Source organism: Podarcis filfolensis (genome assembly GCF_964270895.1).
Source record: "Podarcis filfolensis genome assembly, chromosome: 4".
In the NCBI taxonomy this organism is placed as follows: Eukaryota; Metazoa; Chordata; class Lepidosauria; order Squamata; family Lacertidae; genus Podarcis; species Podarcis filfolensis.
Genome location: NC_139607.1, coordinates 75,363,805 through 75,384,712, shown reverse-complemented (window position 1 = coordinate 75,384,712; position 20,908 = coordinate 75,363,805). Strand labels below are relative to the sequence as shown.

Below are 20,908 nucleotides of genomic sequence, written 5' to 3'. Positions count from 1 at the left end.
AGCAGCAGGAGGCCCCATTAGCTAAAGTGGTGTTTTAAGAACAGTTTCAGGTTAAGAACAGACCTCCAGAACGAATTAAGTTTTTAACCTGAGATACCACTGTAAAACAAAAGCAAACTGGGGGGGGGGAGGCAGAGGAGAAAGAGAGAGTCATAATTTACCTTACCCAAATTCCCAACAGTTTCACTAACTATTATTGTACAGGGCTTCAGCAGCTACACCAACTCTGAGGCTGTACTGTACCTTTCAGATTTTGAAAGGTTACAACACTGTGCCAGAACAAAGGGGAAAGACAGGTGAGGCACAATGCTGTCATAGAGCGAAGTCATGCTGAAGCATCACAAAGATTTGAAGGTGCTTGGCATTTCACATAACCAGATCACACTTGGTGTTAGATCTTCCTCACCTGGTGTGTCGTTTGTCTCTGTTGGGATGTTCTACAGCAGAGGTGGTTAACCTGCAGCCCTCCAGAAGCTGTTTGATTCCAGCTCCCATTAGCTCCAGCCAGCAGGGGCAGGGGCAACTGTACTCCAGCAATGTTTGGAAGGCAATACAAATATTTGACCGGTTACTTGACTAAGTATTGCCTGAGTTTGAACATACCTTTTTTCATAGTAACTTCATTTGCTGTATCATTCCAGCTCACCGGTAGAGAGCAGCAGATGTTCACTATTCTAGCCAGAAGTATTTCCAAGAGCTGCGCTTGAAATGAACTGAAACTGACAGGAGCCATGTTCCTGTAGCTTCCCGTCTTGATTTTTTAAAAATGTTTCAATAGTAAAAAAAATGTGCTCGACACAGGGCAGTATCTTAAAAGCTACTTGCCATTCTGGTTCCCCCCCCCCTTTTTAAAAACCTATCTTCAAACACTCACCAAATCTCACCTTTCTATACCCCATTTCCACCTACAGTATTCTTGACAGCTATACTCTCTGTGTGTGAGTGAAGTATGTGTGTAAAAAAAACCTCTGAAAAATGCAGGCATTAAACACACATTGAAGAAAACAACAAACAAGAACAGAAATCCAGAATATTCAGGGGTGCAAAAATGTCCGTTTATTGAAAAGTTCCCCCACCACTCTTTCAAAATCACCCCACCCCAAAGCAGCTTCTTTCCTGATAGAAAGGTCCATCATAGTTTCCTCCATGTAATTATTCCTGCAGAGCAGCTTCATGGTATGTCTAGTTAAGTGAAAGCATGCAATGAAATGTGCTTAGTGCCAAGGATGGCTATTCCTATTGTTGATCTGCCTCAATATGCTCAAGTACAGGTATGCTCAAGTACAGGTATGTTTGTAGATGACTTCTCGGCCAGCTACATCCTGTTGTTGTTGTTGTTGTTTATTCACCTTTGCCACAATATAGGCAGGAAGCATGGTGCCCAGGCCTCAAGAATCAGGGAAGAGTTTGCATTTTCTCACCTTATAGTGTGAAGAAATTGGATAGGAACAGTGTTCCTCCCCTCCCTCATAATGCTAAAACCCTGGGCAATTTGGGACTGACAATAGGCGGTATTTACCCACCTAGCTGTAAACTATGGAATTCATTGCCACAATATGTGGCTATGGCCACCAACTTGGGTGGTTCTAGAGTATTTCATGGAGGATAAGCTATCGATGGCCTCTAGTCACAAGAGCTGTATGCTCTTTCTGGACTCCAACACGTTTCTGGAATACCAGCCGTCAGGGAGCAACATTAGGAGAAGGCAGTTCTTCTCATGTCCTGCCTGTCGGATTACCATAGGCATCTGGTTGACCGCTGTAGAAAACAGGATCCTGAACTTAATAGGTATCTGGCAGGGCTGTTCTTAAGATCCTCAATGTAACAATGCCCTCAGAGTACTTGGATTTAGAATAGTAGTGACAGTTACCTGAGGAAGAGGGTGAAGAAGAAGAGGGAGGTGAGCTAATGGAACAGAGCCTGGTGGATGGGGCCCCCTGCCACTTCCAGACATGCCTGGCTGTGCTGTAGAAGCAAGAGTCCTTGAGGTGACTTCTTCCCTGCCCATGGAAGAGAGGGCGCTGTCAGAAACCATGGGGACCTCTCTTCCATCAGAGGACATGGGCATTCTGGGGCGCAGCCTGATGTGCTGCTGTTGTCTCCCAGGGAGAAGTGGCACATCAAAAGAAAAGAGGAGGTACATTCCCCACCTTCAGGCCAGGAGATGAACAGTTGTGAGTATTTCTGCATCTTCTGCTTAAAAGCTTGGCTAGTAGGCAGGGAAACTTATTGGAACAACTATGCAGCTCCTGTTCGGACCTTCTTGTTATTGATCATAGACTTCTAATCTTTGGCCCTTGTCCTAGACTGGACTTACACATGTTAACCCTTTGCCTTGTAAGAGCCCCTGATCTGTATTCAACGCTTTTCATGCCACTGAGTCTGTACTGCTAATCTGCTTTAATAAAGTACCTCACACTTACAAGTAGGTGCACCTACTGTCATGTGTTCGGTGGGAACCAGAACACTAATTGTCCACACTGTGATGGCCTAGGAATCCGATTCAGAGGCTGAACCGGAGGAATCCCAGCCTGCACAGGAGTCCCCGCCTCCAGGGCCGGCTGAGCTGGGGCAGGGCCTTGTTTCTGAAGTGCCTGCACCTGTGCCGGATCCTCAGGAGCAGGCACCAGGTGTATCCACTCTGGCTCCGGAGGTGATTGAGGACGCATTGTCTACAGGTGTGCCTCTCCCAGCCCTGTCAGGGGAAGGTGAGTCTCCCCCTGGGTCCAGTAACCCTCCAGCCTCTCCTGAGCTGCAGAGGCTCAGGGCAGAGAGGCGGAGGGAACTGGTTTCTCCCAGGAGGAGTGCTCGCCTTAAGGCCAGGAGAGGTGGGTCACCTGGGGGCCGGGACCGCCCCTGGCCTCAGAGAAGATAAAGGCCAGTCAGCCCGGCCCCAGGTTGCGGGAGCAACGTCATTGAAGAGCTGTTTTGGCCAGCACCCAGACCTGTTCCTCCAGAGTTCCCGTCCTTGCTCGGCTCCTCGCTTTGGACCCCGCTTTGCCCATGGAGGACAGTCTACAGACCCTTGACCCAGGCCCTTGACCTCGCCTCACGGTAACCTCCCCCCGGGACCAGAACACACACCTTCCGTGTCCTAGGTATCACTTCCTCAGCAAGGGAACTTCGGAAGGTATTCAGCTAGTGTTTGCAGTTCTTGCCACCACTGCCGGATCCTGTCTTATCCTTGTGATCCACTCCTAATGGGATCTGCCTCCCTTGCCGCTGCACAGGGAGGTGCTGACAGAGTCAATATGAGGAGGAGCCGTCAAACCAGGGAAATATCCACAGGGACTAGCAGTGATGGAACAGCAGAGGCTCAGATTACATGCTGGGTTGCAAAGACTCCTGCATGACTTCCAACAGTGCTCAAAAGAATCCTTCCCTCCCCAGCCTTCCACTGTGGCCTCTTGCCAACACTAGGCAGATTACACTTAATGCCAACCCCAGGGCCTACCAGGCCAAACAAGAGCATCACAGCCGCCTCCCTGGGTAGGAGCTGTCTTGCTTTCTGGATGCAGACCACACCTCCTTTCTAAGATGCCTCATTTCTTTACATGGGAAAGGTGCAATTAGCCGCCGTACATATCCAAGTGTGTCTGCTTTGCCTTGTTTAACAGAGGAGAGGCCTTAATTAAAGACCCCCTGATGTTAGAAAGCCACATTAATTATTCATCCGAAAACATTTACATAGAGTCCCCCGTTTCCCTTCTTCAATAAATTATCAGCTTCATGTCTCCATAATTTATCAAAACGACTAAAAATACATTGTCTCGGCCCCCGTCACCTCCCTCCTTGCTCCGGCGTTGTGTCTTCAACATGTGATGGGTTTGTTTTCTTAATGGAAAGGTTCCCTGCTGCTCACAGGGAGCAGGTGAAAGGGGAGAGGGAAGGATGGAGGAAAGGAAGATGGAAGGAGCTTCCACTGAACCAGCTGACAAGGGTGGTGGCTCTTCTTCCTTGGCCCATCAATCTGGCACCAAGATGGCGCTCCACAGTGGTCAGTGTCCATGCTGGGTGGTTTTGATGTAGAGGAAGAAGCAATAAAATGAGAAAGGGGGCAAATGAGAAGTCAAGGGTGTTTTGTGAAAGCCATAGTGCAGCCTTTGCCAATCTGATGCCCTCCAGATTTTCGTCTGGGTGGGTGGCGGTATTGTGCAAGAATGCCAAATCAGCTTAAAATGTAAAACCTCAATTAGAAACCTGGAAATAGCAACAGTCTGGAAAAAGGTCTGGCACAAGGAACACAAAGCAGAGATTTTTTTGGAAGCTGAATAGCCGTTTCGACTGTCGGCATTGATTCTCGGGCCAATCAGCCAATCAGAAGCCACGCCTTGGTTCCCAAACGTTTTGAAGTTGAATGGACTTCCGGAATGGATTCTGTTCGACAACCAAGGTACAGCTGTATGTGCATTTTGGCTAGCAAACTGCATTGCAAAATTCAGAAAACTGTGAATTTCAAGAGAGGACTGTGTTTCAGTCCTTGCATTGTTTTAGAAAGTGAGATGGTGCACTGAATTTAATTTATCTCCCATGCCTAGATAAGAGCTCTGGGAGTTTCATTTTAAGAAAGCATGGAAAAAATGGTTTATGGGACTCATTGCCACAGGATGCAGCTGAGGCCAAAAATTTGCTGTGATTTAAGGACACGCATGAGACCTCTCTATGAATAATGACAACTAGAGTTTTAATGCTACCAAATGTTGAAAAGGATATAAAAACAGATGCTTCAGGACTAAATCCAATCTCTAACTACTAGAGATTAAGATCTGACTCCTTGTAAGAGCAATTTATTCCCCATCTGCTGGCTGTAGGGAGCTTGTAGGAGATCTTCTAAAGCATCTGGTACTGGTCACTCTCAGACATAACTGTGGCCTGGACAGACATAGTTTCTGGGGAATTCATCATTAAGTTCCTAAAATAACCCCAGGTTGAAAGGTTATAAGCTTTTATAATGTATCTAGAAGATGGCAGGAGCAATGGGAAGAAAGCAGAATAGATGCATAGGTACATTTTTTCAATTAATTGTGACAGTTCTTACTGTACAGCTTTTCCTTTATGAGTTTGTCTGCTATGCAATTGATTTCTATCCCTTCCTTATAGAAGCAGATGATTGGAGTGGGGTGGGGAAATAAAACACAACATGGGAAGTTGCTTACATGGGATGACCACTGTGATAAATATCATTTAGAACTGGACGAGATGGTGTCTTGGTCGTATCCAGAAGCGCTGTTGTGCTGTGTTAGCAGCTTCACACACTGCTGATTGGATTCAGGGCAGAGCTTTTATATTAATCTTTCTTTCTGTTTCATTTAAACTTATATAATTAGGGGAGGTTTATGTCAATTAGAGGAGGTTTATGTTTACAGTAATAGGACCAGAGTTATGGAAACCTGAGGACCATTGTGCCTATGCAGGCGGGTATTTGTTTACCTGTTCAGACAGCCAATTTTTAAAAATTGCTTTTGAGATACAAGTTTTCCAAGCTTAAACAAAACAACAGGTTGATTTTATTTATTTATTTTTAAAAGACATATGTATTGTACCTGGTCCCAGAGGAGCGTCTGACCCATGGAAGTAGCGGGTGTGGTGACAGACACCATTCAGCAAAATGTCACCACACTTGTAAAAACAAACACCTGCCCTTGCCATGCGCTTCAGTATGTCCACAATTGGGTAACATAATTTTCTACTGGGTTTTATTCCCCCTTATCACATGTCCGAGGGAGGCAAACACTCCAGATGGGCCCAGTTTGTCTACAGGAAAATTCCTTCCCGGCTTCAAATACCATTGTTAAACCATAGCAAGGTCAATAAACAGGGGGCACAAGGAAGCAAAGCAGAATTAGTATACAAGTAAAACCACAGAATACAGGGAGGCTGGGTGGGCTTCTCTTCAGCTGACTGCATTGCTGTGGTCGGGCACAGTCACCGTTTATTCTCCATCCTGGCCTGCCGCCCAGGCTCCACCCCTCAAGCTTCAGGATGGTGGCTGTGGATCAGGTAAATCCAAATTCAAGCAGGTGAGTGCAGGCTGCTACTTGGATGAGGAGAAAGTTGTGGGCATCATGTGAAGAACACACACACATGGAATGCCTTAAATCCACTTTAAAATGCCGTGAGTACAGTTGTACCTTGGTTGACGAATGCCTTGCTACTGGAACGTTTTGGCTCCCGGATGCCACAAACCCAGAAGGGAGTGTTCCGTTTTGTGAACATTCTTAGGAACCTGAACATCCAACACAGCTTCCGTGGCTTCTGATTGGCTGCAGGAGCTTCCTGCAGCCAAACGGAAGCTGCGCCTTGGTTTCCAAACATTTTGGAAGTTGAACAGACTTCTGGAACGGATTCCGTTTGACTTCCGAGGTACAACTGTATTTTAGTATTTCGGTATATGGTTGTGGGGATTGAAATGTCACCAGGTCACAAAATAGGGGTGTTTGTTTCCATTTTAGGGGGTGTGATTTGACCTCATAATATGGTTTTAAGTGAAGGGGTTGTGGTGGGGCTTCTTATCTTTCACCTCCCCCCGAACAGTTTTGAATGCCATGTGCAGATTTTATGCAAATCTATGCACTTTTTGATGTATTTTGGGGGTGATGCATTTCTTCCTTCTTTGGTATGCATAAGTCGCTAGCCAAGGAGTTGGACCTAGGGGTGAGGGAGACTTGGATTTAAATCCTTTTCTCATCCATGAAGTTTACTAGGTGGTCTTCAGTGAATCACAACTTCAGAGGGATGTTATCAAGATAAAACAGAATAACATCCATGTTTGCCACCTGGAGGACCATGAATGATGTGGAATCAATCTGCCATTCCACTCCCTTCCATCCTTCTATCTTCCCAAAATGGACCCAGTGGCGTAGCGTGGGGGGTGCAGGGGGGGCCGGCTGCACCGGGCGCAACATCTGGGGGTTAGGGTTAGGGGGCGCAAATCCACGGGTTAGGGGGCGCAAATTACTTGCCTTGCCCTGGGTGCTGACAACCCACGCTACGCCACTGAATGGACCAAACAGTTTCCTAAAGCTGGAGTCTGTTTCCTCAGCTTTTAAGAGTTGTCTGTGTTCTTATTGTGACAGGAAATGTATGGAAACGAATAAAAGTCAGACGTGAAATCAATATTTTGAAAATAGGTTTGACGCTTGCTCCTTGACATCATTTGTGGGGAGTGACTCCACCATTAGTATGAGGCACAGAAGTCTTGTCATTAGAAACTGACACTCCAGTTAATTCATCTGTGCTCTAGCTGACAAGGTGGACAAGTTAGCCCAGGGCTCTTCAGACGTTGCCATAATCTGCATAATAAACCTCTCAAAGTAAAGAAATCCTCTGAAGTGGACATAAGTAATCACAGGTAGCTTGACTGGCTGAATGTCCTCTTATCCCAAGTCCGGAGGCAGGCAGGTGAAAGAGCAATGGAAGAAGCTGGATCATAGAACCGCACAGTGTGCTTTTTATGAAATTTGAGGGAGAGGCTGCTGGGAAGCTACAAAGTGTTGGGAATTTCATTCCTCCGTGCTGCAGATGTGTGGGATTGTTACATGTCACATGTCTGTGTTTGCATTCCAGCAGTGATTGTTGGAGTCTTGTGAACGGAGGTTCAGTTCTGTGTTGCGTTTGCAGTTCTTGTCTCCCCCAGGCAGAAAGAAGGAGAGGAGCCAGTGTGGTGTAGTGGTTAAGAGCAATAGACTCGTAATCTGGGGAACTGGGTTCGCGTCTCTGCTCCTCCACATGCAGCTACTGGGTGACCTTGGGCTAGTCACACTTCTCTGAAGTCTCTCAGCTCCACTCACCTCACAGAGTGTTTGTTGTGGGGGAGGAAGGGAAAGGAGAATGTTAGCTGCTTTGAGACTCCTTTGGGTAGTGATAAAGCGGGATATCAAATCCAAACTCTTCTTCTTCTTCTTTGTTCTGTTCTGTTTGATTTTATACACAATAGATTAGGCTTAGATGTCACACCTCAAGGCTCAGCTTCTGTTTGGACTCTGCTAGTGTTGTGTGCTTATGTTCTTGGATATGGGTCACATCAGTGCGACAGGACACAGGAGTGATGAATCATCCTGGGCGGAGCTACGTTGGTTTAGAGGCATTGGCCTTGGCATTCCCCAACACAAAGCTCATGAAAGCTTTTTTCAGCAAGTCAACATATAAGTAATTATTTTCTTTTTTAAAAAAAAAAGATCAGGGAATCAACGTGTTCATGGCTAAAAAAACTGATTTGTTTATTTCAAGGATGAAAAATGGCTGTATTCCTTGAGCTCTCATAGGTCTTTGGTTTCATTCACACTGCAATTTATTCCATTTTCTCCACATTTCCCTAACTTTTAATTTCTGCATTATATGTGAGAGCAAATGTTTAACTACAAAGCTGAAGACTGGCATATCTGTCTGTTGGTCTGTCTGCAAATGGGACCTACATTAAAACGTTGGAGTGGAGTGTTCCTGCTTAGTGTTCCACCCAATTAGGCAAATCTTCTTTCAGGGAAACTGTGTGTCATTTCCTCTCCCTGCTGACTTTCTGACCCACCCTCCTTCCTGCAACAGCCAGTCAGCTTTCCTTGACCACTGAGCATGCTCAGTTTTCATTTGGATGTTTCAGATCCCCCCCACCCTCCACATTTTTTGTACTTCTGCAAATCTTGGGGGTTTCCTCCATATGTTTGCATGCCGATGTTTTGGCCATGTGAGGTTCTACACCTCCGGGAATGGGTTTGATATCTGTATACAGGATATATTTTGAGGCGCCGTGATTCTGGAAAGAGAATATAGGACTTAGCTGCCTCCGGCAGGCCACAATTCAAATCCAATCAGCAAAGTCATTTAATCTCTAAGCCGCAGCCTTCCATCTTTGAGGTAGCAATGGCATTGACCTCACTTGCAGAGCTGTGAGGCTGAATGAGGCTGTGATTATGAAACACATTAAAAATGCCAGAGCAACCACAAACAACTTTAAAACACCTGAATCTCAGAATGTATTTTTTCCCCAAAAGGGGTCTTGTTGATTTCTCTCACATATTGCTTTCTGCAATGAACAGTATTTTGGAAATCATGTGAAACTTCAATAGCTGGCTCACCCAAAGTAGCCATTTTGGACTTCCAAGAGGTACTTTGGCAATCTCTACACAGATTGCATGATAAACACTAAAACTCCAGCTGTTTTACTTCATTGCCAGAACTCTACTGTTGATGTGGATGCTATGTATACATGAAGCAATCAAATGTGATTTTTTTTCCAGGGAATTATTTCACCATTCATCCCCACTGCTGCCACCTCTCCAGCCCTTTCCCCTCCATGATCTAAGAAAGACTCCCCAGCTTTGGGGTTAGCAGCAGCTTTGGGGTTAGCAGCAGATCTCAGCAGATGTATGTTCTTTAGGATTCGACCGCCATTTTGTTTAATTAGTCTTGACATGCTGCTGTTGCTGCTATGGGAGAAATGTCAAGAGAAATTAAACCAACTGGTATCACAAAGACTAAGGGGGGAGAGAGGGAGAGAAGCAAATTCAGTGTTTCACTTTCTGCAGTGAAGTTTGTGCCACTAACTCTCGCTGCTGATGGCTTTCAAGGAGAGAAAGGAAGTTGGAAGAGACCTAAATTGATGTGAACCAGGTTCTTCTCGACCTGACTAATAGATGCAAATGCAGGACAGTGTTGTAAGGTTTCTAAGCTTAGTGTGTTTTCAGAACTAACACATTACAATCTTAAGTTCAAAGCTTGTTTGAGCTGAACATATGGAGTTTTGTATTGGGATCCATACTTTCAAACTAACTCATAAAGGATCCAGAGTTAGAGGATAGTGAAATGGCCAAATTTGTGGATTATTGAGGATGTGAAAAACCAAAGACAGCCAACTGCTTCAATAGAATCTCTCTCAACTGGTTGCATGGACAACAAAATGACAAATGGAGTTCAGTATAAGTGCAAAGTGACACACATCAGGGCAATAAAACTTTACTAATATGCATCCTGGAAAGACATTCTGGGGTCCTGGTGGATATCTCACTGAAAACTCAGTGTGCGGCAGCTGTGGAAAAATCAAATTCCATCCTAGGGATTATTAGGAAAGGGGATGAAAATAAAACTGCCAGCATCATAATATCCTTATGTGGATCTGTGTTGCTACTGAATTTGGATGACTTTGGTCACTCCATCTCAAAAAGGATACTGCAGAGCTGGAGAAGGTACAAAATTATCAGGATGTGCAGCTCTTTCTGTACAAGGGAAAGCTAAAATCTTGCCCCATTTTAGTTTGGACAGAAGACGGCTAAGGGTGGGGAGGGGACATGGCTCAAGTGTTTAAAATGATGCATGGTGTGAATAGCTTTTCCACTCACACAGTTGTAAGAAATCGATCTTTTTGTGTGTGATCACCTACATTTTGGAACTCCTTGCCTATTGACATCAGGCAGACGCCTCTGCTGTCCTTTTTTCAGTGCCTGCCTTAAACATTTTGTTTAGGCAAGACTACCCAGGTATGCAGATATTGATATGTTTTCATCTCTTTTACTGTTAAATTTAATTCATTTGAAATGTTTTAAATTGTTTTTAACTGAAATGAAACTGACTTCAGGATAGACAGAAGAAAATATTTCTCCCCTACAACTCATGGTTAACTTATGGAATCAGATCCTCAATGTGTAGTGATGACCGCTAGTGTTGATGGCTATGAGAAGGGATTAGACACATTCATGGGGGATGGCTGTATCAAGGACTATTAGCAGTATACCACTGAAGACCAGTTCGTTGGGAAGAACAGTGGGGAAAGGGGATGCTGTATTTAAGCTCTGTTGGTTCCTAGAGGCAGCAGGTTCGCCATTGTGATAAGAAGGATGCTGGACTTGATGGACCACTGGTCTGATCTAGCAGGGCTTTTATATTCTTAAGCATGGCATCAGTAGATCCTTTCGGCAAGGAAGCTCTTTGTTTCAAGGACGCCAGTGCCACAGAACATAAGGAGAACATACAAGAACTGTATAAGATGCATCAATATTGTTCTTACAGTTAATTTTGAAAACAGCCTTGAATTTTTGCCTTAGCGTATGCCTAATTACTACACATATGGCTTGAACGCCACTGCGGGAGAATTTCTTTCAAATCTGCCATGCAGATAAATGTGCTCATTTCCCAGTAACATCAGGTATTTCAGTTTCAAATTGTTGTCTCATAATATTTCGCTGCTGCTGCTGCTGCTCAGTGCAGAAGCAGATATGCTGAATCAGTCAAGGCTTGGATGTTGGAAATGTGCAGAATATTCTTACAATGTTATTTCAATTTAATTGTGTGATATAAGGGCTATTCATTTTTTTTGTTGGCAGAAGAAGCCCTACCATACTCTGATCAAGTGCAATAAGTGGGCGGGGGGGGGGGGAGAGAAATAGGTGAAGCAGAATGATTCAGGATACTTTCCTCCATTCCCTGAGTTCAAATGCACCATCAATCCTTCCCACCCATCAGTTAAGGGCTTCCACAAAGGCTATTGTTTTTGCACCTAGAGCTCTGTGTTTTCCTATATCCCTGTGATTCTCTAGGTATGTGGGCTTTGCAAGAAGAGAGGCTGTTCAAAATGTTGCCTGCAGACCACTGAAGAACTCTGGAATTTTATCTACTTATTTATCTACTTATCCAAGTGCAACATTGAGGGATTTATTTTATTTTATTTTTTAAAGAAAAGGTTTCATTCAGGATGTTTTTTAAAAATCTTTCATTGCTCTGCTTTAAGAAAACAAACAACAAACAAAACCCAGAGCTTTTCAGAACTCTATAGGAAAAATTCTAGATGGCATCACATTATGATGCCTTTGGGAACTTGTATACGAAACAAAAATACGTACCACTTAGCCACCTCTTAATTATTTTAAGGTAAGAAAGAGACAACACCCTTCTCCTTTTCCACACCAAAAACAGGAAACTAATATGGATTTTGGAGTTGGCTGGCTTCATAAAGGTCTTGCCCTATTATGGTTTATGGAGGAAAATGAATCCCTTTTACTTCCTCCACAAAAATACATGGACCTGTTCTACAATAAGGCATATGTCATTCATTCTGGAGGGGGTATTGTGCCTGAAAATATCATCTGCTTTGGCCAAAAGTGGGGGAAGTCATAGTCATTTTAGATTGACCATTGTAGCAGAACACAAGTAGTTTGGAACCTAAATTACAGAGCAAAGCAGAGAAAGCACAGAACAATGCAAAAACAGAACATTTTCTCCTTTTTTAGGTGAATCTTGGGGGAGTGCACGCCTCTAAGATTTACATTCCACCTAACTAAAAGAAATGAAGGTTAAAGATTTGGATGCATTTTGATACTGTGGCTCAAGGAACAAAGATAAATTCAAGGTCCAAAAAGGCTTGAGACTCATTGGCAGCAAATCTTTGCAACAGCGATGGTAAACTGTCACTCTCTGAGATGCTTCCCATCTCTGGCTTAGCAAAGAGGCACATGAAGAGAGACCCATTTGAGCCCAATATACTCTAAAGCCAGAACAGTCAGGTATGAGTAATAATAATGGGCTTGTAGATACAGGAGTTTTATAGGAGTATTCCATTAAATCATTGTGCTAGTGGAAGGTAGCACAATTCCAATTAGTGCAACATGCCTTTCCTCCCTCTTCTCCTCCACATGCCCCCTACATCCTCCTCATATCTGTTCTAGAGGGTCAGAAGAACACCCAGAACAGTGTGCAGGGAGAGGAGAGAGAAGATTGGAACCATCTCCTTAGTGCTACATGAAATGCAACCATAGAATTTGGCATGAGGAGGGTTGGGAATTTTAATATTGTAGTTTAGCCCTCAGGCAAGCCCTATCTTTTCAGATTCAGTTTCTTCCTTAAAGAAATGTGAACTGAGTGTTAACAAAAGCTACACACTCAAGGATCACTTCATGAAAATTAATAATTTACACTTCACATGCATTCAGGATCCTGAATGAGTATACATCCAATCTAGATGGCTAAAAAGCCGTAAGTACCAGTGTCGCGTAATGGTTAGAATGTTGGACTATGACCTGGGAGACCAGGGTTTGAATCCCCACCCAGCCATGAAGCTCACTGGGCGACTTTGGGCCAGTCACCATCTAATAGCTTAACTTGCCTTGCAAGGTTGTTGTGAGGATGAAATGGGGGATAACCATGTACACCACCTTGAGCTCCTTGGAAGGCAAAGGTGGTGTAGAAATGTAATAAATAGATAAAAGATCAGAACTCTTCCCTCATGCATGTATTCGCAATGCAGATGGGTGTGCAGAGGGATATGGAGATGTATCTATCAGTTTGCATTTCTTAGTGCAGAAAGTATTGATCTGATGTGTAGAGATCTTTCCTATTCTAAATTAATTCAAGAGGGTTCTGGAAGCTTCTAGAAGCTTCTCTGTGTGAAAGAAACAAGCAGAAGGTTCATGATGTTTGGGTTATTCCTTCAGAGAAGCTGAGTACAGCTGGTTTAAACTGGTTCTCTCATCTCTTTCTGTCAAGGTCATGCTGACTATAAAAGGAGGGCCAGAAGGAGTCTGGATTTCACTTTCTCTATCTCTTTTCCTTCTGGTGTGGTGTTCTGTATATAAAGGTAAAGGTACCCCTGCCCGTATGGGCCAATCGTGTCCGACTCTAGGGTTGTGCACTCATCTCACTTAAGAGGCCGGGAGCCAGCGCTGTCTGGAGACACTTCCGGGTCACGTGGCCAGCGTGACAAAGCTGCTCTGGCGAGCCAGCACCAGCGCAGCACATGGAAACGCCGTTTACCTTCCCGCCATAAAGCGGTACCTATTTATCTACTTGCACTTAGGGGTGCTTTCGAACTGTTAGGTGGGCAGGAGCTGGGACCGAAAGAGGGGAGCTCACCCCGCTGCAGGGATTCGAACCGCCGACCATACGATCGGCAAGTCCTAGGCACTGAGGTTTTACCCACAGCGCCACCCGCGTCCCGTTCTGTATATATTGTTAAGGTTTAGACCTATTGTAAGTTATTGTAAGTTTAAGTTAAGTTGGCTGCAACTGGATTTCTTATGGACAGTGCCAACCCTGAATACATTGGATTTGTGGCCATTATGCTCATTTGCCTTCAGCAGCAGTAAAGCATACAATTGCCTCTGGTCTATTTTTTGGAGAATCCTGCAACGTGTTCAAGTTGTTACTCTGCTAACTATACGTTGGAGTTCTGCTCTGGATCAATATTGAGTAGAATTCCATGACAGTATCCAGTGCTTTTTTCTGGGGCTGCTCCATGGTATGCAGTACCAGCTACCTTTTCCTCCCCCCCCCCCCCCATGTGAAAAATGTGGCACTTACTGAAACAACTTCATTCTGAGTACTGCCACCTTTTTTCCTTAAAAAAAGCACTGGGTATATCCATCTTTATCATTGTGAGTCTAGGACTTGAGAGCAAACGTGATTCCATATGAATTTCTTTGTAACAATAATTAAATAGTGATCTTGTGTATACCTAAATGGTGGAGTATTTAAAGGAACAGAAATCTGAATCTGCATGCAAGAGTGCACAAGGCCAGACAGCTGCTTGTCAGATTGGAGCACAAGCAAGGCTATGTTATGGGTCTTAAGTGTTTGTGACATAGGGGTCAGATGCTAACGCTGTCTGCTGGGATGCAGTGTCGTGCTGCTGACTCACCCTGGAAATCAGATTAAATAGATGCTATTAGTTCCCATGCAGGAAAGTCAAAGCTCTTCAACGTCAGAGGGAGGCTGCAGGTAATAATCCTAGTCGAGCTGCTGCCATAAGGCCAGCAGAAGTGGACAGGAGGGGTGGGCGGGCTTGGTGACCCCTTTTCAAATTCCTGCTCGGCTAGGAAGCTCTCTCGGCATCTTTGCACAATGCAGTAGCTGCAAGTCTAGCCACCTTGCCTCATGTTGCAAGAACAGATGAGTCAGTCATAGTAAGGCTTTTTGTATACCGAAGACTGCTATAGAATGAAATGGCAATGAATGATGATGTGAGTTTTCTAGAATCATGGAATCAATGTTGACGGGGGTCTTGTAGGTCAGCTAGTCCCAGCCACTGCCCAATGCAAGCAATCTGGAGGTCAGATCATCCCCACCAGAGGGTAGGCAAGCCTCTGGTTGAAGGCCACGGGCTCTCACCATCCCATAAGGGAATCTGTTTTATTCTTGTGAATCTGCTTTGTTTTCAGGTTTAGTAAACACACACACACACACACACATACACACACACTATTGTTGTAGGCTGTTTTGGATGGACTATATATAATAAGTGGCATGTAATCTATTCATTTTTTGAAAAAAAGAGTGTCTCTAAAAGTTCAACCATAATCTACTCTTTAGTAAACTTAACCCCACAGTATTTCCCTTCTTCTGTTTTTAAGCTTTGGCATAGTTTTACGAGCTGCAAAGGCATTTCTGGGAAAACAATTATTTTCCATTTAATTAATTATTTCTACAATTTATATAGCACTGAATTACAATTATCTCTAAGCTTAAGAAATGCAATAGAGATGAAATCAGTTAAAAATTAACTAGAAAATTAGAAATGATTTTAAATGCCTGTGGGGCGGGGGGGGGGGAGTTTTCATTAGGGGCCAGCAGTTCAACTGGGTGGGGACTTGCCTGACCTCTGCTGAAAGGAGCTCTGCTTCTTGTGATGAACCAGGTATAGAAAGTTAAGAAGATTGACCAGGGATCAGGTTCTGTGAAGGAAGTGGATGGGAGCTACACTGATGATGCATGAAAATGGCTCATTGATCATTTTAGTGGCTGGTAACGTTAGAACAGCAGGTTTTAATAAGTTTAATCAGCAGGTCAGTCACTGAAAGCCCGGGTTGATTAATTATTGCAGACCATGTTAATCAATGCCAACAAATTAAATGGATGGGGCTGCGAGCTAAGGTTGTATTTTTAATTTTTTTTAAGGCAGTCTAGATTCTGGTATGCTCATCATAGTCTGCTAAGGCAAAGATAACATTAAAGAGGACACTGTACAGTAACTTTTAAAATAAATCAATAAATTGTAAGTTGTCTCACATTTCCTTTTAAGAACACCCCCAGAGATGAGAAAGTAATCAGTGATGGGAAAGAATCTGAAATGCATGGATTGGGGTTGAGCTTGCATTTCATGGCTCTGGTCCTAGTTCTATTTGAAATCAGACACAGATATCTATGAAGCTGGGTGGAGGTGGTCCTTAATGGATATTTTTGGCCTGTGGTTCTCCACTCTTTGCCATCCATCCCCACTTTCAACATGGCAGAAGCAAGGGATGGCAGCAGAATACATCATCCCAGGGAGGCAACAGCTCAGGTGAGAGGGTTAGAGATAACACAGGGAACCACAGCTAATTTGAAGTGGGGAAGGTTCAGCACCATGGACAGTTCTGCAAGTACTGATCCAGTTTCTTGGTATACATTCAGGCCCATGGATAACAATCATATAGCCAAGGTAGGATACACATTATCCCAGCACTAGTCTACAGTAACTGCCAGGGTTTTTGTTAGCCTGGCCAGAGGAGCCCATCGCACTCCCAAATGTTGTATCTGGCTGTCTTAAAGAACCTGCATTTTTCTCTGCAGTTGCTGGCTCCTTCTTGGAGATGAAGACAGTGGTATAGATGAGCTGGTTGGGAAATGCTCCCTCGGGGTTCTTCAGCACTCTAGAGGAGTCTGAGGACAGCTGTGCATCCTCATGTTTTGTACATAGGGTGCAGAATCCAGGTGGTGTGCCCGACTTGGGAATTATCATGGAGCAAGTCTGACTCCTTTGTTCTATTGCTCCTGGAGAGCTCAGTGTCTGGAGGTTCTTGTTCAGGGGCTGCAGGTGGTTATAGTAGTGGTGGGGCCTGAAGATTTAACTGCACCCAGGGACACTGGGGCTTATGAGAACTGCAGATCCCTTAGTTCCCAATGACGGAATGGAATCTTACAGTGCTGAAAGCCCTCCTTGCCACCAAGGCAAGGCCTGGGAGCATCACAGAGGATGCTAGAAGTTGCTGCCACAGGCAGTATGCGATATATGTATGTTAGTGAGCAGAATTGAATGAAATATTATGAGTCATGGGAGTGTGGAGAGTGTGTGTGAACTTAACAGTGACTAGTTTATTTCTGCTTGCTATTTTGTTAATATTGTTTTATAGATTATGAATTGATTTGTTAATAATTTAATATGACTTCTGCTTTAATTGTGATTTTTAGCTTATTTTTTTAAACTTTTTTCTTTGTTAACCATGTTTCATAGAATGTATTGTTTCACCAATGATTTTTTAATTATTTTCTATGATTTATGCTATGTTTGTGATGTTCTATTATGTTCTATCATATTATTGCTATTTATTGTTTGTAAGATGCTTTGGGATTCACTTGAATGAAAAGCGGCATAAAAATATTGTAAATCAAACAGAACCAGTCATGCTCCTGGTTAGATCACTGGGAATTCAGAATGGGGCCCAGTTTTTAATTGAGTTTATTTTGGACAGGGATGCAGAACCTGGCCTGGGGGCTAAATGTGGCCCTCCAGGCTTCTCTATCTGCCTCTTAAAACTCTCTCCCCTTTGCTATTTGTGTGTTTTTTAATCAATGGAAAAGTGAGAAATACACACACACACATGTAAAATATCCCATTGGGCTCCTTTGGCTTTCTCTGACCCACCATGTACATGCTTCTCTGTCCTGTCACAAAAAACCCCACCATTTCAAACACTTGCTGAAATAATATTGATTTATTGAGTTAACTTAAGTAAGCATTGCCTGCTCATTTCTGGGTTTTAACTTATGTACAGTGTTACTTGCTTGGGGATTCTTAATGAGTAGGATGATAATAGGTTTCGGCAATTATGAGGCCTCTTGGTATCTGTGTTTATGGGTAGGTGGAAGCAGCAATTGGAGACAAACATTTCCAAGCTCAAAAAGCTGCTCTCTTGCTTCCTTTTCACTGAGCATATTGCTGGTAGTCATTATCTTCCGCCACAGAAAAAAGCATGTATATGAACAGTGGAGCAGTGGTGGGGGACCTCTGGTTCACAGACTTAATTACCCCACAGGCCCAAGTAGGCCCAACCAGGCCCTAATTTGGCCCACCAGGCCATTTCCCCCCAGCTATGCCCGCTTGCCTCACATATATATTGGGGAGGTGTGTGGCTATAAAGGAATGATGGGAAGCCTTGAAACATGCTCCTAATTGTTCCTTGCACTCGGATCAGCTTCACTCTGAAGTTTTTCAATTGCACTTGAAGTCACCACAGGTAATCTGATGGGAAGTGGCTGCAAACCTGGTTTCAGCAGTGATCTTTCTTTTGAAGCCCAGCTTGAACTCAAGCTATGCTGCAAAGGTAAAATTAGTGAATGGATATTATGGTGGCAACCAGTGATTGACAGGTGGACCTACCTGTTAAAGTGGCTTGAGGTGCATGGGGGAGCTTGGGATCCTGGTTTTCTGTGAACCAGGAAGTAAAGGAGGACCCCACCCCTGGCATAGTTTTCAGGATTGCTGATCCATTGTGATGCCCACCACCAAAGGAATGTGATGACCCAAGCAAGATTGAGATCAATAGGCTCAGACTTCTGGAGTAGGCTGGAAGCAAAGGGAAAGCAAAATCAGGACCTTAGAGAAAGGTGGTGGTTCAGGACCATGGATAGCAGCCTGCAACTGAGGAAGGAAAGTTGTCTCAGCAGGGTCTTGAAGCAGCTGGCAGAGGTTTGTAGTCTGGGCTAGGAAGTCAAAATGGCTCCTTCCCCACCATGGCCAGTTAAACAGGCAGCACCATTTCTTGCAACTGTTGTCTTTCAAGTTGCAGCGGGGTTTCAAATTGTAGGGGCTCCTTTGGGGAAAACTCCTCATATCTTTTGTCATCCTCTGAGGACTCTGCCATACTATCATTGGAGACCAAGGGAATATGTTTTTCAGGGGGTGAGATACAGGCTCCAGTACTGTTGTAGGAAGCCTCTGAATCTGAGGATTCCTCATCTAGGACCATGAGAGTTACTTTTTTCTAGTAAACAGTTTGTTTTAAAGGGCTTTGGGACTCACTGCTGAACTTTTTTCCTGGTACCATAGTATTTTAGGAGCAGCCCTTAAACTATATTTGGAGACCATGTTAACCTTATTTAGAAGAAATGTTCATGCATCAAACCAATGCATGAGCAAGGAGCATTGCTGCACTGACTGCTCCCACCTTAGCATTGCACATGCCAACTTGTGCCATCCCCTGATGCCTACACACTCTTGTGCCTGCTGCACCCAAGGAAGCTGCCATGGTGAGTGACTTTTGTCAGGACAAGTGGCTTTGGCATTCAGTAACACATTGCACTGGTGTCAGGAAGAGGGTGGGGTTGAGGTGTGGGTTGCTGAAGCCCTCCCCACAAACCTCCTGGTCCCTTCATTCATTGAGCTGAAATGGGTTTCTAAATGCAGTTATTCCATTTGGGTGTAGTTTGTTCAGTTTCAGGGTAATAACAAATAATTTGCTGGGAATCAGGAAGCAAGGGAGGAAAAAGCACATGAGTCAGAGTCCAGGAAGAACCAACTACCAAGCCGTTGTATGGTCATTACATTGGAACTTATGCTTAGTATAATAACCCACTCCATAGGGCAGCCTTTCTCAACCTGTGGGTCCCCAGATGTTGTTGAACTACAACTCCCATCACCCCTAGCTAGCAAGGCCAGAGCTCAGGGATGATGGGAGTTGTAGTCCAACAACATCTGGGGACCCACAGGTTGAGAACCGCTGCCATAGGGTATGACTGCCACATGGAGATCCGCTTTTGGACATTTCCTAAGGTTGCTGTCTGTGTACAGTGGTTGTGCTGGGTTTTCTTAACAAGCAGATCAGATAACTGTTGCCACCTGGTGGTGTGGAGAAAACAATTTGATCAGCATGATGAGCTGGTGCACACCAGTGTCTCACTTTGTGCTGATATCTCTGTGTATGAAAGTGGCCTCTGTCGAGTGACTGTCACCAGCACCAGCTATTGTTATAGCTTTTGGAATGATATGATCCATTTGTCATTTATAATAAAACATTTTGATTTCTTTCCAAGTGCAGAGTGTAACTCACTTTCACACATAGACAGAAAATACAATATTTCAGTATACCCAATGTTATCAAGAGAATGACAATAGAAGGGGGGAGTCATGGGATAGCAGCCGTATTCCTTGCCACATGAGAAACATTTTATTGTCTTCAGCTAGGAGATCACCTGAAAATCTAGCACAGGAGCCAAGCCTTTGCAGCATTTCACACTGGCTGATTATTTTAAAGGTATCCGTTATGGATCTAATAGGTGTTAATGTGGATGTAAGGATGTTGCTAGGAAACTTGCGGGGAGCTAAATGGAGAAATGCTACTAATAGAGGCAGTGACAGAGCAGAGCTAGGAAATAAATGTTTACAGCTCTTCTGTAAAGTTATTACATATGCAGCATTTAAACACTGATTCAGCTAGTTATTTAAGCACATCCTTCAAAGTGTTCGACTGAACTGGAGTCCTAGCCAAGAAAAATAGGAAGAGCACAGCAACCTGTAAGGCTTTAGATGATGTTCAGTGATATAGTGGGTGGTCTCCACAACACTGTGTGCATTTGCCAACTTTCTCTATGCATGTGTCTTCTGATTTGCTGCTTGGTGCTGCTGGCAAAGGTGTGTTGCCTTCCCTGCCCTCCTCTGTGTTATATAAACTGTTGTGTAGCAGGGGTGGGAAACTTCAGGCCTGGGGGCCAAATGTTGCTCTCTGGACTGCTCTCTCTGGGCCTGGGGACCCTCCTCTCCCTAGGCCACACCCCTCTGGCCCTCTGGGTGCTTTTACCTGGTTGCAATGTGCCTTTGAACTCTGTTAAAGATATGTGCTTGACTGGATGGAAGGTAGAGACAGCAGCATGTGGAAAGTAGCCTATTGTTACAAAGGTAAACTGTGAATTCATTCCTATGATCACTTTTGTCTCTGGCCCTGCCCACCATTGTCAC

General features: G+C 44.2%; 1 long non-coding RNA gene across 1 annotated transcript; it reads right to left on the bottom strand.

The window, feature by feature from the left end:
• Positions 1-1,436: 1,436 nt before the first annotated feature.
• On the bottom strand, positions 1,437-18,441 carry LOC310760620. The gene is made up of 3 exons (XR_014547071.1): positions 18,335-18,441; positions 2,151-2,307; positions 1,437-1,870 (listed from the first exon to the last, which is right to left on the bottom strand). It is a non-coding gene; the product is annotated as an uncharacterized lncRNA (long non-coding RNA).
• Positions 18,442-20,908: the final 2,467 nt, after the last annotated feature.